The sequence below is a fragment of the Sander lucioperca genome, chromosome 5 (assembly GCF_008315115.2).
Source record: "Sander lucioperca isolate FBNREF2018 chromosome 5, SLUC_FBN_1.2, whole genome shotgun sequence".
NCBI classification, from domain to species: domain Eukaryota; kingdom Metazoa; phylum Chordata; class Actinopteri; order Perciformes; family Percidae; genus Sander; species Sander lucioperca.
Window position 1 is genome coordinate 32,698,077 of NC_050177.1, and position 26,246 is coordinate 32,724,322.

The window sequence follows — 26,246 nt, forward strand, 5'->3', positions numbered from 1 at the left end:
CACACACACACACACACACACACACATACGTCTATGTTACCAACAGGGACTATCAGGCTACACCGACCAAGTGTGGACTTCTATTTCTGGTCATTTAAAAAAATACAAAAATAGAAAAGGACATTTACTTTTAAGATTTTTTTATAATACTGAAAATAGGCTTTTTTATGTTTTTTTAAAAATTGCCAAGAGGGGACTTGTGGGTTAAGCGATGTCTGTATGTTAAAAAGGGGACCTCCATTCACTGAAGTGAAACTGTCTGTACCTATTCTTTCAATGATTGTTTGTTTACAGCACTACTTAGTTTATTTCAAAGATTGATGATTCAACTTTATTCAAACATTTCTCTGTTATACAAATATTAAGAAATAATCAGGCCACTTAAATAGAGAATAAACATTGTTTTACCTGCAAATCAGAAGTGCCTTGACTGCATGCACTTATATCAAGGACTGAATTACTAGCAACAACATTGATTTTATCAGGTTCCTTTATATATAATATACTTTTAAAGTTACATTTTAAAGATTAGCATACAATTCAAGTTAATTTTTACTTTTTCTTTAGTTATTGAGAAATATATCAGTGTGCCTTCCGCTTCATGCAAATTCTCAGTTCCAGTGTTGCAATCCTGAATCATTAGACAAATGTCATTTCATCTTGTCTGTTCACCAATAAAAATAAACGTTATGTGACTAATATTGCAGGTAAAAAAGTTAAGTGTTGTTTCCCCATGACACAATTTATATGTGCTTTTCTTAGCATTCATCCTTGCGAAAAATAGAGGATTGTCTCAACTCACGACTCTCTGGCAAAGTATTGATCTTCCTCTGCATCTTATCTATCAAACTTGTCATATTACTCCTGACACTGATACTGTCTTTTACTGAACTAATGTACAGTATGGACTCATGCAGGAGTGTTAGTGTCTCAGCACACTAGTCAACAGGGGACTTCTGTCATTTAATAGAGTCCAAGTGGGGACAATCTGTTTTAGAGCACAAACTTAAAACACCATTGCAACATAAAGTTTTCTTTTTTCAACTGTCCGACATACTTACACATTAGTATGTAATTCCTAATCAAAGTTATTAATGTTTCATTTGTTCTTTAATACGCTTATCTATAATGTGTTAATATTATAATGTTCATACTTCATGAATGATGGATTCCCCATTTCTAAAGTATTATATCAATTACAAACCAGGGATTTAGAATCTGTCAAGGGTTACAAGAATTATTATCATTATTTGGTTGAGATTATCTTTTTTTATCAGTATTATGAATTGTGCTTATTTCTTTTTCATACATGTTACTTCTGTTCCGTACAGTAGTGTAGCTTGTGTAAACAATTACATTGAAAAGGTCTAGTCCTTTCTGATCTCAAATCAGCTTGGGTGATTGATTAAAAAAAGAAATGATCTTACTGATGACCATTTCCATTGACGCATGCATTTAAACATATAATGACTTAGACATGTACTTAAAGTTAGTGAGTGTGTTAATATAGGTTTTAAGTGTAGGATAGTTGGAAAAAGAAAATGTTATCTAAACATTTACAAATGAGAAAAACCTTATGAAACTTAACTAAATCTTATCTATCAAACTTGTCATATTACTCCTGACACTGATACTGTCTTTTACTGAACTAATGTACAGTATGGACTCATGCAGGAGTGTTAGTGTCTCAGCACACTAGTCAACAGGGGACTTCTGTCATTTAATAGAGTCCAAGTGGGGACAACCTGTTTTAGCGCACAAACTTCAAACACCATTGCAAGATAAAGTTAAAACACCATTGCAAGATAAAGTTTTCTTTTTTCAACTGTCCGACATACTTACACATTAGTATGTAATTCCTAATCAAAGTCATTAATGTTTCATTTGTTCTTTAATACGCTTATCTATAATGTGTTAATAGTATAATGTTCATAGTTCATGAATGATGGATTCCCCATTTCTAAAGTATTATATCAATTACAAACCAGGGATTTAGAAGCTGTCAAGGGTTACAAGAATTATTATCATTATTTGGTTGAGATTATCTTTTAGGATAGTTGAAAAAAGAAAACGTTATCTAAACATTTACAAATGAGAAAAACCTTATGAAACTTAACTAAATCTTATCTATCAAACTTGTCATATTACTCCTTGTGCTCATTTCTTTTTCATACATGCTACTTCATTTATAAATGAGATTGAAAGGCCTTATCCGTGTGGGGGAGGGTTACCAGTATCAGACGATGGTCGTTAGGCCTTTACACCTTGAGTTTTAGGGTTGCTAATGTGAAATAGCCAGATTGTCATACAACATTTAGACTAACATTCCCCTGTCCTGAAATGATGAAATTCAAGGACTTTATGAAGACGGTACATTGTGATTGTCAGACATATAACTATAAGAAATGTACAGAAAAAAAATAATCTGCAGTGATGTAACAGGCAAATTCTTCTTATAATTATAATCTCTGTTATACATTAACTGGTGAATAGATAAGGCATCTTTGAGGGCTGTCAAATAGTACAGCATTGTAAAATGGAGTTTGAATTAAGTAAACGGCACACAACCAACAATTCAATTCAATTCAATTTTATTTATAGTATCAAATCATAACAAGATTTATCTCGAGACACTTTACAGATAGAGTAGGTCTAGTTATAATTTCCAAAGCCCCAACAATTACAGTAATTCCTTTAAGAGCAAGTATTAGCAGTGGCTATTGCGACAGTGGCGAGGAAAAACTCCCTTTTAGGAAGAAACCTCGGCAGACCTCTAGATAGGCGGTGTCAGACAGTGGCAGTCATAATAAAGATAATGGAACAGTGACTACAAGGTAGTCGTTGTAGTTCATGTCATAGCAGGGCACAGGAGGGTGTTGCGGGATGTAACATGGCACAGCAGAGCATGGGTGGATGCAGTGGACGCAGCAGGACGTAGCAGGACACGACCGGACATTGCAGCGTAGCTCTGCGAAGAAAAAATATAAAGACTCCAGGGAGTAAACTCCCCGGAGCTAGGTTACTAACATGTATTTCTGGGACAACGATGCACACAAAAGGAAACAGATGAAAACAGAGATGAGAGAGCAGCTCAGTGTGTCATAGGAAGGAAGGAACTTCCCCGGCAGTCTAGAATTATAATAGCATAACTTTGGCTCCAGGAAAGCAGTGTGTGACAGCATTATGAAACGTTAAATCTCTGGTGATGGAGTCACCAATAATTACTGTGGTGCGTACGAGGGGTGGGGGGGTGTGGATGGCCGGTGACAGGAGCAAAACAGTCAGTGTCGGTTACAGATGGACATGGAAAAGAAGAGCAAGATTGCTTACCGGTCGGTTGGGGAGATTGTTTTTGAGAAACGTTGTCATTAGGGCCGATCCAGGCAGTGCAGGCCACCGGATCGTCTGGCTACCGCTTCTCTTACAAGCTTAAGCTGCGAGGCAGCGGTCCTCTTCTGTGACGACGGCTGGTCAGTCGGCTTTGAAGCGAGGCGAGCCCGGCGAACCACATCGGCCGCTACTAGTTCCGATTCCGACAGGGCACTGAAATGGTTGGAGAGGCTGAAGGCAGGAGGCGATGAAGCCCTACTCGAGTCTTGATAAATTAGCGTGAGGCTAAATGCTTACTACATGTAAAAATGTATCTTTGTTTTTTTAAAAACACTATATTAATACATTAGAAACTAGGCTATAGAGCCGATGGGTAGGAGAGTGAAGGCAGCTGCCGACTTCCTCTTTCCCGCTGACTGCTGTCGCTTGTGGATGACTTCGACGTTGTGATGCGTTGAGGTGTGTTTTCCTACTGAATAGTGCAGTCTCCAATACAGGATCCTGACTATCCAGTACAACAACATTTTTTCCAACAGTTTTATTGGTCTTAACGCTCTTGGCACACATTCTTTTTGATATATACTATTTTGTTGTGCAGAAAGTATTTTATGGTTTTCCAGTCTCTTCCATTGTCCCTTAGAGTCTGATTTTCATTTAAGCATCTTTGACAGTCTACTTTTCCAGGGAGCTTCATTTCCTCCAGGAAGTCCTTGAAATGGTGTTCCACGATTTTTCTCTCAGACTGTGACCAGGGCCTTCTTGGTTTCTCTATACATAAAACAAAAGAGAGCAAGTGAATAAATTGATGAATAGAAATGACTAACCATTTTTGTCAACAAATGTCAAGAGTTCTCCATGTATACAATATTTTTTAGATTCATTTGAAAAACTCACCCTTTTGATTTGAGTTTTTTATGACCCCAGTTTTCTTCTTTGAGGTAGCAGCCCTGTGATCTGAATGTCCACCCTCTGAGTTTCCTGAAACCACATTGATGCAATTCAATGTTTACACATTCAATAGGTGATTGAATAATTGAAAGTCAGGCTGCATTTAGTGGACATATTTTTTTCTTGCCATTAAAACACTACATGCAGAAGAAAATCTTACCTTCTTGACTTGGTGTTGCAGTCTGCTCAGATTGGACTTCCTCTGCATCTGAGTCGCTCAGGTCCTGCTCAGCTGCAACACAATGTTTAAAATGAATACTTAAAAGCGAAAAGGTATTTTTTTCTCCATTATGAGTTAAAGTATTTAAAAACAAGTAGAGGGATTCTTTAAATCATTTACTTACAGTTGATGTTGGGTGTTATTTCTTCCAGAGATTTTCCTTTGAATTTGCCTATTCCATCTTGCAGGGCAAATAGAAAGATGCTCTGCTTGTAAAGTTGAACTGTCTGAACACAAGTAATGAGCCATTTCCAACTCTTTTTGGGAAATATGCTTGGCAACTCGTTTCACTGCCACGAGGCAGTTGTGAAAAAGTCCTGGGAAAATCTCTGTGGCATTGCATCCATTTGCGATCTTCATGTTTATGTTGAAAACAAGGTCATTGTGGCCGGCGTTTATTTTTGTGATTGCAAATGCACACTGATGTGGGCTTTTCTGTTCATCCAGTATCTGTTGGTCACATAAGCACAGGCACAAAAATCAGAATTATAATCAGTTATTCTATTTCACATTAGTAATGTAAAATACAACAGTAGTTTTAGCAATATATGTATGTTGTGATTAAAACAAATAATGAAAAAAATGCTGGCAGAGTGACTTTTGACTGTTACTTACTATTTTAATTTTGCTATTCGGTTTTATATGGTCATCATTTATGAATCGTCCAAGTCTTGCTGTAGTCTTACTGCCATCAACACTGCATACCAAAAAATAAGGAAATACATTTTACAGTTTAGAAATATTATTAAACACAGTTAAATTATAGTAAGAACATTCATTCAACGGTTCTTACCAGAAAGTCTGTTCCTGAAAGGAGTAGAAATAAAGAAATGCGGCATCTTTCTCTGAGTACTCTTTGAACAGGGCCTCTCCTTCCAAGCCAGTGATATGTCTTCCAACATACTCAAGCAAGAAATCTCCCTGCTCAATGTTTATGGCGGCGATTACTCCATGACCTGAAAAATAGATCATGAAACTGAATAAGTCAATTATATTTATTTATTAATTACATTAAACATAACTGCAACTGTCACCACAATGAACAACAAAAACTATCTCAACAATTATAGCACTGATGATGATGATATGCATTGTCACTTTAAGGGTTTACAGAAAGTGAAAATGCTTAATATATAATTGCACATAACTCAATCTGTCCTGCTTAAAATGACTTTCCTGCTGTTAGTTCAAATGAGAAGATTAGTACCAAATACCAAAAACCTTGTGCCTGCATGTAGTATTGAAAAGAGAATTGTATATTGTAATGTATTAACATACCTTTCTCCTCATTGATGAGTTTTTTCTGAAATATGTCTTAATCTTTCCCAGAAGCAATGAAGTGCAAGGCGTCCTTTTCAGGGCAAACCCTTTTTGGTCTCATTTTTCTGTGAAATATTTAAGGGGAAAAACACGATTAACTATATGACCTATAACAAGACAATGTAAAGTGATAGTTTATACAGTAAGTGATGAAAGGCATGATAACTTGAATGACTTTATAAAAGGATATTCAGCTATCAGTATTTTTACAACATAGTTTTACCAACAGACTGACTTGATTTATCCATGCAAGAAGAATTTGTAAAAATTTGGAACTTACCTCTCACTTTATCCGCATAGTTTTTTTTTAAAGGAAGAGGTGAAATGCGCCTGAATCCGTAGGTACAAAATAGGTGGAAGATTGTTGTAGATGAAGTGGAAAAGAGCAATGAAACAAGTAGAACAAGCTCAAGGTGTTGTCCTCCAAACCCTTGCAAAGTGGTCAACGAAAGCCAAAGTTAGAAAAGAACCTTGAACAGGCTAGAATATATATACAATCCTGGCCGAGATGTTTCTTTTCATTGGTTGGCAAATGCATGACCCGCCATACTTTGCCTCTGATTGGCTTACCATGGTACCCCACCAGATAACTGGACAGTGATTTTACTAAGTGCTTAGAGCTATTGTTGTGGAAAAAGGGTGAGCCCAGGTACATCTGGCTTAACATATGTTAATCACAGTTCAATAACATGAATGGTGATTCAATGCAGGTGGACCAGACAGATATCCTTCTTCATTTCACTAAGGTTTACAAGCAGTGGAATTCTCACTTAGGAAAAATGAAGAAAGAAAAATAGGTGTTTAAGTTTAAGATGTCTGACATGTACAACAACCCTTTCGTTCCTACTAATGTCCAAATGTTTAACCTGAAACCCTTTGGTCACTGTGTTCGATCAAATAAAATGAGGAATTATATTCATAGCTCTAATTTAGTTCTAGCTGAGGTAGTAATTCAAAAGGTCTGGCTTTGAACAAAGGTTGTGGTAGAAACAGAAAGGTACCAGTCGAAATTTACACTTTAACTCAAGACATGCAGTTACAACTCATGCATTAACATAGACACAATGATTTATTTTTGTAAGTATTATGCTTGTGAGTAGTCAAATAATATGGTCAAACATTATGGAATAACCAGTGTACGCTCTTTTGAAATAGAATATTTGCATTTTTAAATACATTCTCCATCTAAATAGTGACATTTTGTTTTTTTTATTTTTATTTATTTAATTACTTTCTTATTACTTTTTTGTTGCAGCTGTGTATGTGTCTGGCCAATCAGATAAAGATAGATGAACAACCAATTAATAAGGAAAGTGGGCAGTTGGGTAAGATTAGATCTGGAGTCGACTTCTTTCACTCTGTTCCATTCTGTCCATTTCCTACTGCAGGTAGGGTCAATTAGTCAGACATATAGAGCCACTGAGAGCAAAAAGCTCTACTGCTTTAAAGACCATGTCACACACAATCAACTTAAAGAAGTCAAAGGTCAAAGTGAACTTATTATCCCGCAAGGGGAAATTCATGTGGTTTTAAAATTATTCAATGATATTTTAAAAGGCTTTTAACACAAACAATTTTTATGTGGTGTACTAAATGACACACATGCAATTATTTTTGCCATGTCTGAGTGTCAGTCTTCTTTGACTAGAACATCTTGGCTATGAGATGTGTAGAAAGTGAAAAGCCCTAACTACCTCCCTCAGCTACAGAAAACCCCTCACAGACATTTCATGACCAGATCTAGTGGCGCATATTCACACTCCAAGTCACTCACATCTTAGCAGCACTTTTTGCTGCCACTGTGCACAACAGAGAAGAAGAAGAGTGAGAGTCTATGTTGACCAGTGGTGAAATGCATTTTATTTTTGGAATACAAAAGTCACTTATAAAATACAAAATACAAAATGTTACTGACTGGTACAGAAGTTTTATCATCACAATGCACTTTAAGTATCAAAAGTTTGAGTTGTCTACTGATTATGCAGAATGGCTCCTTTTAAAGGGTTATATTTTAAAAAATATAATAGAATGTGTTTTTTTTATCACAATGCACCAATGTGCATTGTAATGCTATGTTCATTAATGTGGAGCCAGTTTTATAAAATCTGTATGCTACTGAGTAGGTTAATAGTAAAGCCCTGGGGCCTGTTTCACAAAACCAAGATAAGGGATTATGCTGCTGCTCACTCTGTGTAAAGTATGAACAATGCATATATCTCCATTTTAGCATCAATAAATCTGTTATCGACCTTGCAGTCTGTTAAGGAAAGCCGTGAACGCGCATCGATCCAAATTACTTCAGCCTGGCTCAACCTAGTCGCTCCTCCTCAACCTGGCTCGACCTAGTCGCTCCTCCTCAGCCTGGCTTGGCCTTCGTGAAACGCACCAAGACAGGATGCACAGATTAGACTAGGTCAAGCCTCGCTTTACCAGTTATCCTGGATTTATATATTCTGCTTTGTGAAACAGGCCCCTGCCTCACATCATTCAAGCATATAATTTGTTAGTTTTTTATGCACAAAGTAAATAAGTGTCAAATACATATAGTGACTTATAAAGTTTAAACTTGACGTGAGATTCGATCGTAGCCTCCACTCACGTCCATGTTGATAAATGCAGAACTTTGCATTGAAATGACCTCACGCCAGTTTTACGCTTGTTTTCTGTCGTAGGTTTGTTTCGTAAATGAGGGTTATTGTATATTTCAGACATGGTGGTAAAAGCTAAAATTGAATTATAACCACTTAATAATGTTATTTAGTGCACAACAAAAAAAGCTGGTGTATGCATAGGTAATATTTCCAGTGAGTATTCCACTGCTTGTAAACCTTAGTGAAATGAAGAAGCATATCTGTCTGGTCCACCTGCATTGAATCACCATTCATGTTATTCAACTGTGATTAACATATGTAAAGCCAGATATACCTGGGCTCCCAGCCTTTTTCCACAACAATAGCTGTAAGCACTTTGAGATGGCCTGATGATCTTTTCACATAGTTATGAGGGGACTGCACATTTGTGTTTCAATAGTCCCATCTTTATTTGAACAACAATACACACACCTCTAAAAACAGAACAAATTGTCCCCACTTGGACTGTATTGAATGACTTAAGTCCCCTGTTGACTAGTGTGCAGAGACACTCACACTCCTGCATGTCATTAGCAGACTGTCTGGTAAAGTACTGATCTTCCTCTGCAGAGACAGAGCAAGAAACATTTACAAACGAGAAAAACCTTATGAAACCTTAAATAATCTTATCTATCAAACTTGTCATATTACTCCTGACACTGATACTGTCTTTTACTGAACTAATGTACAGTATGGACTCATGCAGGAGTGTTAGTGTCTCAGCACACTAGTCAACAGGGGACTTCTTTCATTTAATAGAGTCCAAGTGGGGACTAACCCTAACCATAACCCTTTTTTCAACTGTCCGACATACTTACACATTAGTATGTAATTCCCAATCAAAGTTATTAATGTTTCATTTGTTCTTTAATACGCTTATCTATAATATGTTAATATTATAATGTTCATACTTCATGAATGATGGATTCCCCATTTCTAAAGTATTATATCAATTACAAAGCAGGGATTTAGAAGCTGTCCAGGGTTACAAGAATTATTATCATTATTTGGTTGAGATTATCTTTTTTTATCAGTATTATGAATTGTGCTTATTTCTTTTTCATACATGTTACTTCTGTTCCATACAGTAGTGTAGCTTGTGCAAACAATTACATTGAAAAGGTCTAGTCCTTTCTGATCTCAAATCAGCTTGGGTGATTGATTAAAACAATAAAAGAAATGATCTTACTGATGACCATTTCCATTGACGCATGCATTTAAACACATAATGACTTAGACATGTACTTACGGTTAGTGAGTGTGTTAATATAGGTTTTAAGTGTAGGATAGTTGGAAAAAGAAAATGTTATCTAAACATTTACAAATGAGAAAAACCTTATGAAACTTAACTAAATCTTATCTATCAAACTTGTCATATTACTCCTGACACTGATACTGTCTTTTACTGAACTAATGTACAGTATGGACTCATACAGGAGTGTTAGTGTCTCAGCACACTAGTCAACAGGGGACTTCTGTCATTTAATAGAGGCCAAGTGGGGACAATCTGTTTTAGAGCACAAACTTAAAACACCATTGCAACATAAAGTTCTTTTTTCAACTGTCCGACATACTTACACATTAGTATGTAATTCCTAATCAAAGTTATTAATGTTTCATTTGTTCTTTAATACGCTTATCTATAATGTGTTAATATTATAATGTACATACTGAGATTATCCTTTTTTATCCGTATTATGAATTGTGCTTATTTCTTTTTCATACATGTTACTTCATTTATAAATGAGATTGAAAGGCCTTATCTGTGTGGGGAAGGGTTACCAGTATCAGATGATGGTCGTTAGGCCTTTACACCTTGAGCTTTAGGGTTGCTAATGTGAAATAGCCAGATTGTCATACAACATTTAGACTAACATTCCCCTGTCCTGAAATGATGAAATTCAAGGACTTTATGAAGACGGTACATTGAGATTGTCAGAAATGTAACTATAAGAAATGTGCACAAAAGAAATATCCATTGATGCATGCATTTAAACATAAAATGAATTATTACAGGAATTAGACATGTACTTAGGGTTAGTGAGTGTGTTAATATAGGTTTTAAGTGTAGGATAGTTGAAAAAAGAAAACGTTATCTTGCAATGGTGTTTTAACTTTGTTCTTGCAATGGTGTTTCAAGTTTGTTCTCTAAAACAGAACCTGCATGGGTCAATTATTTTTCATAAATGCTACTTCTGTTCCATACAGTAGTGTAGATTGTTTAAACAATTACATTGAAAAGGTCTAGTCCTTACTGATCTTAAATCAGCTTGGGTGATTAATTAAAAAAAAGATTTTCATGATGACCATTTCAATTCTAATTTTGTCGTGGTTATTTTTCTATTTTTCTTCCTTTTTTAGATTCTAAAATACTACTCTCTTGCCTTCTCTGTAGCATTTGATTTTATTAAAATGAGAAACTTGAAACTTCTAAACATCGACTAAAGTTGTGCCTTTATGTTTTGTTACAAAAACATTATGTTTCTAGAAACTAGTTTATTTTTTTAAGTAGCCTGTTTAGAGACCCTCTACAGTCTGACAGGCTGTCTGGGTCTTTTACTGAACTAATGTACAGTATGGACTCATGCAGGAGTGTTAGTGTCTCAGCACACTAGTCAACAGGGGACTTCTTTCATTTAATAGAGTCCAAGTGGGGACTAACCCTAACCATAACCCTTTTTTCAACTGTATGTAATTCCCAATCAAAGTTATTAATGTTTCATTTGTTCTTTAATACGCTTATCTATAATATGTTAATATTATAATGTTCATACTTCATGAATGATGGATTCCCCATTTCTAAAGTATTATATCAATTACAAAGCATTGATTTAGAAGCTGTCAAGGGTTACAAGAATTATTATCATTATTTGGTTGAGATTATCTTTTTTATCAGTATTATGAATTGTGCTTATTTCTTTTTCATACATGTTACTTCTGTTCCATTCAGTAGTGTAGCTTGTGCAAACAATTACATTGAAAAGGTCTAGTCCTTTCTGATCTCAAATCAGCTTGGGTGATTGATTAAAACAATAAAAGAAATGATCTTACTGATGACCATTTCCATTGACGCATGCATTTAAACACATAATGACTTAGACATGTACTTACGGTTAGTGAGTGTGTTAATATAGGTTTTAAGTGTAGGATAGTTGGAAAAAGAAAATGTTATCTAAACATTTACTAATGAGAAAAACCTTATGAAACTTAACTAAATCTTATCTATCAAACTTGTCATATTACTCCTGACACTGATACTGTCTTTTACTGAACTAATGTACAGTATGGACTCATACAGGAGTGTTAGTGTCTCAGCACACTAGTCAACAGGGGACTTCTGTCATTTAATAGAGGCCAAGTGGGGACAATCTGTTTTAGAGCACAAACTTAAAACACCATTGCAACATAAAGTTCTTTTTTCAACTGTCCGACATACTTACACATTAGTATGTAATTCCTAATCAAAGTTATTAATGTTTCATTTGTTCTTTAATACGCTTATCTATAATGTGTTAATATTATAATGTACATACTGAGATTATCCTTTTTTATCCGTATTATGAATTGTGCTTATTTCTTTTCATACATGTTACTTCATTTATAAATGAGATTGAAAGGCCTTATCTGTGTGGGGAAGGGTTACCAGTATCAGATGATGGTCGTTAGGCCTTTACACCTTGAGCTTTAGGGTTGCTAATGTGAAATAGCCAGATTGTCATACAACATTTAGACTAACATTCCCCTGTCCTGAAATGATGAAATTCAAGGACTTTATGAAGACGGTACATTGAGATTGTCAGAAATGTAACTATAAGAAATGTGCACAAAAGAAATATCCATTGATGCATGCATTTAAACATAAAATGAATTATTACAGGAATTAGACATGTACTTAGGGTTAGTGAGTGTGTTAATATAGGTTTTAAGTGTAGGATAGTTGAAAAAAGAAAACGTTATCTTGCAATGGTGTTTTAACTTTGTTCTTGCAATGGTGTTTCAAGTTTGTTCTCTAAAACAGAACCTGCATGGGTCAATTATTTTTCATAAATGCTACTTCTGTTCCATACAGTAGTGTAGATTGTTTAAACAATTACATTGAAAAGGTCTAGTCCTTACTGATCTTAAATCAGCTTGGGTGATTAATTAAAAAAAAAGATTTTCATGATGACCATTTCAATTCTAATTTTGTGGTGGTTATTTTTCTTCCTTTTTTTAGATTCTAAAATACTACTCTCTTGCCTTCTCTTTATTAAAATGAGAAACTTGAAACTTCTAAACATCCACTAAAGTTGTGCCTTTATGTTTTGTTACAAAAACTTTATGTTTCTAGAAACTAGTTTATTTTTTTAAGTAGCCTGTTTAGAGACCCTCTACAGTCTGACAGGCTGTCTGGGGCTGCAAGCCATTCACACCTTGGAGGAGTGTTGAAAACGGCGTGTGTGAATAAGTGGTAAAAATCCCTGCTCCAACCAGCAGGGGCAGTGCCGAGTATGGCTTTAACACTCACAAACATAAATGTCCCCACTTGGCTAAAATTAAAAAAAAATCACCAGATGGTTTTAGACATCATTTTATCATGATTTAAAGCATTTCCAACAGGGGACTTGAAAAATGTCCCCTGTTGGCGAGACGTCCCCTGTTGGTGGATGTGTAACGATGCCGAAGTCCACAGTTGGATAGGTTGGTAAGAGCACACAAACTCACACAAACTCACACAAACTGACGGCACCAGGACACAAAATGATCTGACAAGAGACAAAAGAAACACAGGGGCTAAATAAACTGGGTAACGAGAAGACGCAGGACAGGTGACACCAGGGCTGGGGAACAGGTGGAGCACATCAGACAATCACACAGGCGGGAAAACACAAAGTAAAGCAGGACAAGACAAGGCAGAAAACAGACTATCAAAATAAAACAGGAAACAGAAAAAGCAGACAGAAAACATGACATCAACTAATCACAGAAACTTGACACAACACTAAACACAAGGGAGGACAGAGAACACAGGAAAAACATACACAAACAATACAGACAACAGAAAAGTACGAAACCATAACACTTTACTCTATGTGTAACGTTACATTTTAACGTACCGTTAGCTTGCTGGATTTGTCTTGAGATATTATAAAATGAGATTTAGGAGTAAAGAAGAGTACTTGTGGTTAACTTCAATTTAATTGAAAACTTAACACAGATTGAGTGAAATCAGCTGCAGCAGTCAATGTAGGGGTAATATTAACGACGTATTCAAAAAAACTGTTATAACGTTAACGTTACTAAATGTCTTATTTGAGGTCAAAAATCAATCAACTAAAAAAAATAAATCAACTAAAACAATGTTTGCTGTTCATAAATGCTGTTGAGAGCTAGCTAGCAATCACCAATAACTGACATCTCAGCCGGTCCGTTAACAGTTGCTAGGTAACATAACTAGCTAGCTAGCTAGTTCACCAACTTTTCTGTATTTATAGTTAAAAAAAGAAGAGAAAAAATACTCTATCTACTCCTACTGACATGTGGAAAGTGATGCCAGCTTCCTGGGTCTCTTCGGTCCTTCTGGTAAAGCAGTTAGGTGCTGCACAGCTGATAACCATACTTACTACAATAGGTGACAATTGTAAACAGTACCCTAGTAAGATGGCGGACAGTTATGCCATTTGTTATGACGTCATGTCATATCTATTGTTCTGTATCTATGGATAGGAATCCCTCCATAGATACCTAAGCCGCAGGTTTTGATTTATAGTTCAGCGTTGGATTTTATCCATTAATAGCTTCGTCGCAAAACTAGACACATGCATTGTGTGTGATCAGGCTGTGTCCTGCTTTAATTGCATTTCCCAAAGTAACATTCTATTTAGTTTGTGACAGGGCTGTGACAGTATGGATCTTTTTTTTGTTACCATGGTGAAAAAGCAACATATCCCCATAATCTGCAATCCGGCAGTACTGCAAATGTACAGTATACCTATAGGTTACCGTGTGGCAGTCAATAAACGCTGCAGCTTTTCAAGACCAAGATGATGAGGATGATAGCTTTATTGTTAGACTCAAGGTCCATTCAAAAACATACAACACAATTAAAAGGACAGACACAAAAGGAAAGACACAAATTAAAGAAGACAGCTATACCAGCGTTCCCACATAGGTGACTGGTATCGCACAGCACTGATCCTAGGATAAGAAATGATGGAGTTACAAGAAGCCTTCAGACGACGAATTTATACATCAGATTCCTCAGCAAAGCAGAGATGGTATTGACTCCAGCATGACAAAACAATTCACTTGCACTATGGTAAATGAATGTGATACGGTTGAAAGCTCCAGAAAAACCTAGTAATTGGACCTGTAGTTTGGATTGTTTTCTCAGAATACTTTTTCAAAGGTCAAGAATGAACTACATCACTTTGAACCCAACATGGGCAGGAAGTCCCTAAGGACTGAGCTTGCATGTCAACAGATCCATCTCCACGACAACTGAGCAAATTTCAAACGCTATTGATGAAAGTACAATGCTAATTTGCTTGAATTTAAGGTCTTGTCTCAGTATTACAATGAGTAAATAAAGAGAGATAAAAGTTAATACAAATAGATCAGTGTTCAAGGAGGTAAATTCATCAGTCAAGGCAATTGAAAGGTTGCATGTCTTGTACATTTACTATAATTTAGTAGTAAATAAGCTTGTATTAAAATTCCCACAACATAAATACCACTGCATCAAACCTATTTCTCTTCCTACGTACCCTGCATTACATTACAACTTGTATTTTTTTCTGGGACTGCTCCCTGAAGAGAATGTAGCAGGGAGGCAAAAAAAATGAGGAAACATGTGGTCTTGTTATGATGTGACCCAGCAGTCCTATTGACTTGAAGTGTTTGGATTTTACCAGGTGCATGGCAAATCTCTTGGTTGAAATTATAACAGCCTATTTGCCATGTGGCCGTCAATTACAGTTTGTAGTTTCAATTGAATTTTATCTCCGCAGCCAGCTATTTGCAGATCATTACACAGGGAGCGAAACCCTCAGATTGCCACTAGAGCGGTGTCGGCCTTGTGCTGGTTTGTTTGCTCATTCATTTATTTATTTATGCTATTCAAATCTCAACACCGTCACTGTTCATTTGGGATGCTAACAAACTGGTTCAAGGTTGTTGCAGTGGGACAAAACGAGAGAGAGAGAGAGAGAGAGAGAGAGAGAGAGAGAGAGAAAGAGAGAGAGCTAGCAGTGCATTCAGTGCCAGCTTGCTTCATTTCTGTGCTGGCAAGCTTTATCACACTCCCACACTATGTTGCCATCATATAAAATGTTAATTTGAGAAGTGTAACATTGTGGGACGAGGGCTGAGTCACTGCCAAAACAAGCAGGGCCAGGACTGAGGGAGGCAAAGGCTAACACCAATGAACTGGAGAGATCCAGCGGCGCTAGTTTAACTGCTCGTGGACAGCTGGCGACAACTAAACCTGCTCCGCTTTGTGAATTCCGAAGAATTCACAAAGCCTTTCTTTCAATTAATAGCCTAACACCTGTCTGAGCGATCTGCGGTGAAAAAAATAAATAAATAAAAAGATACTATTTTAAATTTAAATTGAGATATATTTGCAAAAAGAAAATAAATGAATATTAATCAGGGGCGTTTCACTGACTATTTATAAGCAACTATGGGTGTGACATGAAGCCGCCAAAGCTGCGCCACATTTAGAGTTAAAGGAAACCGGCGTAGGAAAAAGGCATAGGAAACCGGCGTAGGAAACCGGCGTAGGAAACCGGCGTTTTATAAATCAAAATATTTCTGTGCATAGGCACGTCCTATGTTTCATCCGTACCAAGGTTATAATCGTTAACGAAAACGAACGAAATAATGAAAACTAGGTGGGAAAACACATTGTCGTTAACTGAAATAAAAATAAAAACGAGGCATTACAAAAAAATGATAACTAAACTAAAACTGTAATGTCTGTTTGCAAAACTAATTAAAATAAAATAAAATAATCGAGTAAATGTCCTTAGTTTTCGTCTTTGTAGATGTCTTTCATAGAGCAAATAACATTATATCTTTCCGACCATGACATTTCCAGTAGACATGTATAGTTTCCGACTGGGAACCCAGAAATCCCGACATTCCACGTCAAATTGAACACAACATAGTCCATGCCTCTCGCCTGGCATCATAGCGGTACCGAAAGTACGAAGAAAGCGGCACCTATTTGATTATGACTGTGTCAGATAAAAGCAAGTGCCTTGCAGTGGAAGGTGGTAAAATATGTGGACAATTTATTACAGGGAATAATCCCACGAATTTGAAAGTACATTTGAGAAGCGCACACAAGCTAGGAGGCTAACCTAGCTTACCTTAACAAGGTAAAGGAGAAAGCAAAGCCCCATTTCCCCGAAACAGAAGCTAACCCCGGTACAGGGCATGGATGTATAGATACAGGGCCAGGCAGCATGACAGAGACAACAGCAGGAGAGAGAACACTACAGGAAGGCTTTCACCGGCAACCCGATAGCTGCTGGTTAGTACATACACAGGAACACCAAAAGCGGGAGGAAGCGTGGGTTAATATGTGTATTGATACTGGGATGTCTACACAACTGTGTGAGTCGATTGACTTCAAAAAGTTCTCCACTTTACTCGAACCAAAGTTGAAAATACCTGTTCATGGCTGTCTTCTTTAGTCTGTTGGCTATTTAGGTTTTTTTCCTGGAACACGTCACTTACACATTTTGCACGTAATGCGGCGTCTTGTGTAGACTGTTTACATATTTATGACCATATGTAGGCTACATTTTATGTACTGGTGTTATTGTTGAATACATTGTGAATACATATTTCTAAAATTGTATGATGTTTTTGTTGAGTTATTATTACACAATACTTTTTCTGACCTTTTTGAATCCCCCGACAATAACCCATATTACAAAAAAAGACTAAAACTAAGACTAAAGCTAATAAAAACTAAACAAAAACTAAGCATTTTCAAAAAATAAACTAAACTAGCAAACCCGCTTTAAAAACTAATTAAAACTAAACTGAATTTGAAAACAAAAAGTCAAAACGAAATAAAAATAAAAACTAATGAAAAATGCAAAACTATAATAACATTGGTCCGTACGCCACTTTTGACGCAAATCTGCCGCACGGTTTTATAAATGAGGCCCCTGAACACAGATTAATATTTCTCAAGCACTTTGACAGACAGACATTACGTCTTATATCTTCACAGGACTGAAATCTTCAGTGTATTGTCAGGGCACACGTCTCTGAACCTTAAAGGAGAACTCCGGGCAATTTTTACATTCATCTTGATCGCTATACTTTTTTGAGTACTGTCTATAGCAAAAACCACAAGCCGAATTGGTGCTAGCAAAATGGAGCTTCTGTACCTAATGCCCAGAGCTCCCGTTAGCTAAAACGGCAGTTATGGGGGCATAAGCTAAAGAGTGCCTTTGTGCCTCTTAACAGACTCAAAATGCTATTAAAATGTCTGTGCAACATGAACAGGGCCCTTACATGACAACAAGATACATTTAGCAACTTAGCCATTGTTGAAATTCACATACCCTGTTAGCTGCTAGCTGCCGTCTGGGTTGAGTGAGTGTGTTCAGCCAGGCTTCGGTAATAATCATCACGATGCAGTCCCGTGTGTATTTGTAACATAAATATCCATTTAGTGTGCAATCCATCTGGCGTTGGTGAGTAGGAGTCTTGTCCGTGTCGATCGTTGTGGTTTCCTTAGCCGGACTAGCATGCCCGGCCGGCGTCCCTGCCTGTGCTTCCTCCCCGCCCTCCTGGCTTCACGCGGCCGACAACAATCCAACGAGCGCCCGCTGGTCTGGTGCATGTCTTCCAGAAGACCGTTCAAGCCTTCGCCGCAAAAAATTGTATTTTATTTCCCCCTCAAAAATAGGTAATTGAGCACTGTAGTGGTTATGACCATATTAGTGACTATGCTACATGGAAACGGACCAAATTATGTTTGGGTCCTGTACAGTAAAATAGTGCTTTAGACGGCTAGCTGTAGTATCGCTAAGTCCCGTGGGAATTCAGTTGTAGGAGGAAAAAGGTAAATAGAAAATTCCTCTGTACAGGTGACACAGTTTTCGTTACCTGGCTGTATGAGATCCCACTCTTTACAGCACAGGCTTTCTTCCTCGGTAGGCATTGGGTCACAACACCCACACAAACACCACCAGTTGCCCGAAATCCGTGTCCTTGAAGCAGATGCTTCATCTGCCAGTTGCCCCTCTGTCTGTCTCGTTCTTTCCAACTCTTGTGATGCTAGTTCTTCGCCTGTATACTCGGGTTTGAATAAATAAGGACGACCATCAAACTCAAACGCCTCTTCCATGTGTTCAGTATCTTCTATATTCTCCAGTTACGTTACTCCAAACTTCTTCCCTTGTGAACAACTCCGATCTTCACTCTTCACACACTACGCTCCTCCAACCTGCACACTACTATTTACCTTTTTCCTGCTACAACTGAATTCCCACGGGACTTAGCGAGACTACAGCTAGCCGTCTAAAACACTATTTTACTGTACAGGACCCAAACATAATTTGGTCCGTTTTCATGTAACATAGTCACTAATATGGTCATAACCACTACAGTGCTCAATTACCTATTTTTGAGGGGGAAATAATATACAATTTTTCGCGGCGAAGGCTTGAACGGTCTTCTGGAAGACATCCACCAGACCAGCGGGCGCTCGTTGGATTGTTGTCGGCCGCGTGAAGCCAGGAGGGCGGGGAGGAAGCAGAGGCAGGGACGCCGGCCGTTAGCTAAAACTGCCGTTTTAGCTAACGGGAGCTCTGGGCATTAGCTACAGAAGCTCCATGTTGCTAGCACCAATTCGGCTCGTGGTTTTTGCTATAGACAGTACTCAAAAAAGTATAGCGATCAAGATTAACGTAAAAATTGCCCGGAGTTCTCCTTTAACACCTTCCTGGCTGCTAGTACTCTTTCCATGAGGCCATGATGTTCCCCCCGTTACAAAAGTAACCTAGAATTAGTCTCTTCACTCGCTGCTAAACAGTCTCTCATGGAGCAATGGCCAATGTGAAGCTTATGTTACAACATTGTGAAACATATCCCTTTTCAGTCGCCACACCTCCACATATGTTGAGAGGCTGTCTAGCTTCAGTGCTGGCAATCTGGCACCGCCCACAATCTGAAATCTTCCCAATGCAAATGTGTTAGAAGAGGAGGCTTTCAAAATCATCAGGAGACAAAAAAAAGGGCTGATTACAAGTCGACAGAGGAGACAGTTTCTATGGTTGACCATGCATGAACTTGTGTGGAGGCATGGGCAGTAAATTAAGGAATGGTTTATGCACAAATACAGCTATGCATGGACACATAAATGCAAATTTGTTTGAAGGGTCAGAAGATGTTTTTGTAATTCTAAAAGCACTTTCAACATACCCCAAAGATTTCCAATTTTAAATGTTTATTAGTTTTATCTAAACATCGCTATTGTCATGTAAATATATTGTGAGTCCAGTTTCATTTTATTTCATGTCTCCTTTTTTTTTTCTTAATGAAGTTCTTTTAAAACCTGCGCACAAAAATTAAATGCACGAGTTGCACAAAATGATGATCACTGTCATAGTTAATAATACAAATGTCAACACTGACTACAACATGAGGTAAGTACTGAACTCTGAGCTGCTGGTGTTAAAGACTGTATATCTTTCCCTCTTCCCCCACCCCCCCAACATCACATTGCTTCATGCCAAGTGTTGTTAAACATAGATTGGTAATGCAGATCAGCTGCACAACTCTGCATATCCATCATCTGTGTGAAACTAGTGATGTCTGAGAGGCTGTCCTTTGCCATTTTGTGCAAACATTTGTCCCGATGGCCTGGCACCCGGTTTGAGATGCAACAGGCTGGAAAAACTGAACCAAAATCCAGTTCTCAAATATTTAACTGCATTTACACGGGAATATGAACAGAATGAGAGACTTACACAGACAGATTAGTTAGATGTATTGAATGCTGATGAATGCAAGACTAGTCTGTGTGAATCTCCTTTATCACAAGATTATTGAAGAATTGTTTTACATTTGAAATCAAGCTGCTTTTGCCTGAAACGTTTATTTTTATTAGCCATGCACGCTGGCGGCGTAGTTCCAGGGATGGAGATGCCAGTCCGTCTGTCGGTCTGTCTGTCTGTCAGTCAGTTGATCCACCGCTTTGGTCCAGACTGAAATACCTCAGCTATCAGATGGATTGCAATGAAATTTGATACACATATTCATGGTTCCTTTGGATTTTGGTGATCCCCTGACTATTCCCTTACAGCCACCAGGATCTTGACATTTGTGGTTTCGAGTGAAATGGGAAAACGTTTAGAAAGACTGCACATGAAATTTGGTGCAGACATTCATGTCCACCTCGGGATGAATCATAATAATAATAATTATCAGGTCTAAATTTTAATTTGTCCAATTATTGGCACATATATATATATATATATATATATATATATATATATATATATATATATATATAGTGCTGCTCATAAGTATTTATACCCATGCTAAAGTTGACTAAAAAGAGGAATAAAAACATCATCTTTTGGAAATTGATCTTAATACCTTAATTAAAAAAATGAGGAAAAATCCGACCTTTTAAGGACACCAATTTTTTTTGTGAAAAGCCTAATAGCCTAATAGCTGGTTTGATTTGCATTGATATGGATCTTATCTCAGTTAGCTATTAGGCTAACTGAAATAAAACCATGCCAATCTCTAGGTATGGTGAAGGGTATGTGATGATGTGGGGCTATTTTAATTCCAAAGGCCAAGGGAACTTCATCAGGATGCATAGTATCCTGGATCCATGAAATAACTGGCCTTTAAAAATAAAAATCTACCTTCCTCTATGGGAATTTAACATAGGGGTATGTGTAATCATGGCCCCTGTATTTTAAGGAAGAACATTTATTTATTTACAATACATTATTCATTCACAAAAAAAATTGATGTCCTTAAAAGGTCGGATTGTTCCTCATTTTTTTAATTAAGGCATTAAGATCAATTTCCAAAAGATGATTTTTTTATTCCTCTTTTTAGTCAACTTTAGCATGGGTATGAATACGTATGAGCAGCACTGTATATATATGTCAATCGGAGCATGTTAGCATGCTCCTGGAAAAAGTAGGAAAAATCCACACACATGCATTACTCTTTTTTTATTTAGATGCATATGGAGCCAGAGTGTGCAACCCTTTTTTTTCCTACTTTCAAGTCTACTTCCAGTGATCAGCACCTCACTACAACCCTTGCTGTGCGTTACCTTTCCATATTATAGCATGCTGATGTTAGCATTTAGCTCAAAGTACCTCTGAGCCTAGTCTCGCTTTGCCAGAACCTCCCCCACAGCACTGCGAAGGAGTGCCTGGCTAGTCCACACAGCACACAGAAGTGAAACGTCGTAGATATAGACTACACTGCGCCTAATGGCTGTAGACTCTTAGTATTGTTGTACCTATGATTTAATGTCATAAAGATGTCGTTGTCATTTTGTGTCTTTCCTTGTTCTGTTGTTGTTAATGCATCATCAACATTATATAATAGTTAGTGACCTTATTGCAAATGATTTGCTAAATCTCAAGTGGGCTTGAAAATAAAATGTGCCAAATATATTAGATTGAAATAGATAGATAGACAGATAGACAGATAGATGGATGGATAGATAGATAGATAGATAGATAGATAGATAGATAAATAAATAGATAGATAGCCAACAGCAATAGGAAGAATAATCAATAAACAATTTGTAAGACTAATAACTGACTAACTGACATATTGGCATATTTCTCACTAATATGTATAGATTAACCGCTGATTGGATGTACAGACAGATGGCGCTCGGCTCCTCCTCAGATATGGGTGAATGAAGGGAAGAGGAGAGAGACCGAGCCATAACAGCTCTTAACAACCTCCAAAGCTGGATAAGACAAATGGTGGGTCAAGTCAAGTTTATTTCTAAATCATTTCCAGAAAAAAAACATCTGTGACAAGGAGCTTCACAGACAATACACACAGCTACAAACAAGGACACAGTGTCACAGACGAGACGCAGAGAGTGAGTGATGCTGGTTCAGTGTGTTGTCTGTAGTTGTACCATATGCCCCTAATGGGCACTAGGGTGCAGATTGACTAATCATGTGTGTGTGTGTGTGTGTGTGTGTGTGTGTGTGTGTGTGTGTGTGTGTGTGTGTGTATGAATAAGTGAATAAATGAATGATTATGTGAGTGAATATCACTTTGTGGTTCCACAAGGGGCTTCTGCATAAAAAAACAAGGAATAATAAAGGAGGGACAAACAAGAACAAGAGCACCACTAAGTCCAACAAATGGGGCCAGAGCTTGTGTTTGGGGGTGTAGAAGCTTTGGATTTGTGTGTGCGACAGGATGAAATAGCATTGCAGCCCATTGGAGAAATAACTAAATGACAGACTGCAGGCAAGTAGATAAAGGGGAAGGAAGGGCCTCGGCTGATGCTGTTGAGGGAGGAGGCATTGTAGTGGAGGGCAGTCAGACGAACTCCTCAAGTGCTTCTTGGCACGCCTCAGTGGAAAGAGCCCTCGAATGAAAGTGCGCCATCGCATTGACATTTTGTCATCGAGAAGGTGGAGGACATTGTCCATAATAGCAGACTGCAAATATCATTTTCTCCACCACTACCCTGAGTGAGTCTGGTTCATCCCCCACGGCAGCACTGGCTTTTCTCAATTCTCACCAACTTGTTCAGAAATGTGTGTCCCCTGAAAATGATACTGCACCCTTCCAACAAACACCCTAAATCCTGTCAAAAAAGCTTATGGACTCAAGTCTGACAGGCATGGGATTAGTGCTGAACCAACTGGTTTAATAACAATCGATCAATAGAAAGCTAATCGACTTAAAAAGAAAATGAATTGATTAATCCTCTAAGTAATTTTTACAATCAACACATTCTAAAGAGTCTACAGCCACAGCAGCAACTCTGTGAGTACCTAGGCACAGAGGTGCTAAGAGCTAAATGCTATTGGCAGGTATAAGGTCATAAACCAGAGAGCTAAATGCTATTGGCAGGTATAAGGTCATAAACCAGAGTATTAGACAATTAGAAATGTTGACCTTTGACCATTTTTAGCCATTCTGCTAGCATTAAATGCTAAATATTTGCTGGTTACATTACAGCAACTCAGATGTGATTTGCTTCTTCTTTTGTGCACGTTTTTGACATTCTAGAGTTCTAATGATGGACTAAACAAACTGATAATGATAAAATAGTCATTATTTGGAGCCCTACAGAGCATACACAGTCCACTTTTCTTATAATCGGTGGGAGCTTTAGTCATTCAAACATTTCAAAGCTGCTCTGGAGTCAGAAATAATCTCATTGACTGGCAAAATAAACCTCAGTGGGTGGAACCAAAGAGTGAATCCAAGTTTAGTAAACTGGAAAAACAAGAAAATGGAACACACAGCAACAATTCTAATTACATTTATTCATCATATTTCATTATTTATTTTTTTAAGAATTTCAGCAAGGTTAGCTCACTAGCTTACCTCATTATGTATTAGATTGTGTCATTGTAGTTTGAAAATAGAAGTCCGTCATAATTTACTAAACAGTACCTTTCAGATCCTAGGCATTAAAGGTAGTAATACAATATTCATGCAACACTGTGTTTAACACAACCAAATGTACTATTTCTGTCTGAGGAACAAACTGGCCTCTGTGAAGCCTATTTTCAACTCAACAAGAATAGTCTGCTCAGGCATGTCATGCATTGCATGACAGTAATCCAGTTTTCTATCAAAGTAGCTCTCCAAGTGCTCTGAGGATTGGACTTCCTCCACATGGTGCCTGGAATCCGGGGCTGCTTGTCCCATCAGAAATCTACCACCAAAGGTGGAAATTACTGTGTTCTAGCTGCTGCCAGCTTGCAAATGTATTCTTATGCCCCCAGGACAGTGTTGTCTGCTTTGGTAAGCGGTTTCTGTCCTCCATGATCAGAAGCACGAAGAGTGTCCATCTATCAGCAGTGATGCTGCACCAACAAACAGCTCCGATGACATGGTTGTACTGGGATTATTTGAGGTTAAGAAACTGCACCCAATAACAATATCTTATAATAAAGTAACTCATGTAATATAATTTAAATCTGAGCAATGAATAATTTATTATAAGGCACAACTTCAGACAAATGTACTGTAGAAATGGTCATGAGCTGGTCTCTCATTCATTATCAGGGAAGCGTCTACAGATTGTGCTTTTCGCTGTGCGTTTTTTTAAGGTTTTAAGGCTACGGTTAATAATAGTTTTCATTAGGGATTAATCAGTTAATTAATTGATTAAGAATTTAGAGAATGAATCAACTCATTGTTTCTGCTTTACAAATGTGGTCATTATCCATGGAAGCTTCTTCAGTTTGTGCTTTGGAATATAATTCACATATTCTATATTTTATAAGCTATTTGGAAACAATTGCTCATGTTCATACATTCACAATGAGCAAATTTCTGGTATAAACAACTAAATATACATCTGAATTTGAAGGATCCCCCCCCCAAAAAAAAAAAAAAAAAAGTGTGGGCTACCTATAATACATTCCACTTCACTATTATCTCTTCGGACTAACCAGTGATGTGTTCATGTAAAAATGCCTGCAGCCATTTTTTCTGTCAGGGAGTGTGTTTGCCACCAAGTGTCACTGTTGCAACACTGTGCTGTTGCCTCTGAGTGCTCCCCCTGTGTTATTGTGAGGAGAGGTGGAGAGGGTGGAGACAGACAGACAGACAGACAGAAAGCGAGAGAGCGAGACAGAGAGAGATAGAGGCTGCTGTTGGGCAGATCATCAGCCTGTCTCTAACTGTAGTTGTCTTCCTCCTCTCTCTCCCGTGGCTTTGCATGCCCCAGAAACAAGGTAGTTCCGTCTAATTGCTCTAATGGCGTCCCATCCTCATTAGACTCTTGACCTTGGCTGTGCGTGATAAGAGTAGGTCAGCGTGGATTAGAAATGGCCCCCGAAGCCCTCCTCCTCTCGGCAGTTACCAGTCAATACCTCTGACTCAAATCACTCCCCTCAAGTCTTTCACCATTGAAACTGGGCAGCATTGGATGCATTGTTCTGTCTGTCCCCACTGGACGTGCTGAGTCCTGACTTGTATGCAAGGATTATCTCACATCAGTGAGAGTGCACGTACCTGTCAGGGGCGTGTTTGGGACTAAAAATAAGACAGATAAATATATGAGTGAGCCACACAAATGGTAAAAACAAAGAAATGTGGGTTTCTGTAATAGGATAGGTCATAATAAAGGGATGGAAGGAAAAGTTGGCCCAAATCTTTGAAGTGCTCGCTGTAATGATCCCTCGCCGTGGGTTATAATATTCACACCTTTTTCAAACCGTACCTCATCTCAGCTCTAACAGTGTGTGTGTGTGTGTGTGTGTGTGTGTGTGTGTGTGTGTGTGTGTGTGTGTGAGGGGGTGGAGGACCGCACAGCAGAAACTGTGGCAAACAGACAGAGATAGACAGAAGATGTTGAGCTGTACCCCCTAAAGACAAAACGTAACAACTACATGAAAAAAGACTGCACTGGATTATCTCTACAGGCAAAACTGCGATGACTTAGTTCCATAAGGCTGTCATTAGTCTCCCATCCACCTATGCAATTAAACTTAGTCTGGCTAAGCTCTCCGGGAGAAAACCACTCCCTTGTTCTGCCTCATCTTCAGTGTACCTAGAGGCTGTGCGTGTGCGCACATGAGCCTGTATGTGTGCACTAC

General features: G+C 37.9%; 1 protein-coding gene and 2 long non-coding RNA genes across 3 annotated transcripts in view; 1 reads left to right on the plus strand and 2 right to left on the minus strand.

The window, feature by feature from the left end:
- The window catches only part of LOC116038066 (NACHT, LRR and PYD domains-containing protein 3-like), a 1,733,742-nt gene that overhangs the window by 1,512,979 nt on the left and 194,517 nt on the right, over positions 1-26,246 (minus strand). The window lies entirely within an intron of this gene.
- On the minus strand, positions 2,688-4,938 carry LOC116041102. The gene is made up of 4 exons (XR_004102842.2): positions 4,623-4,938; positions 4,439-4,510; positions 4,225-4,308; positions 2,688-4,098 (listed from the first exon to the last, which is right to left on the minus strand). It is a non-coding gene; the product is annotated as an uncharacterized LOC116041102 (long non-coding RNA).
- LOC116041177 lies at positions 14,058-24,733 on the plus strand. Its single transcript, XR_004102861.2, has 3 exons — positions 14,058-14,140; positions 17,829-17,833; positions 24,723-24,733. It is a non-coding gene; the product is annotated as an uncharacterized LOC116041177 (long non-coding RNA).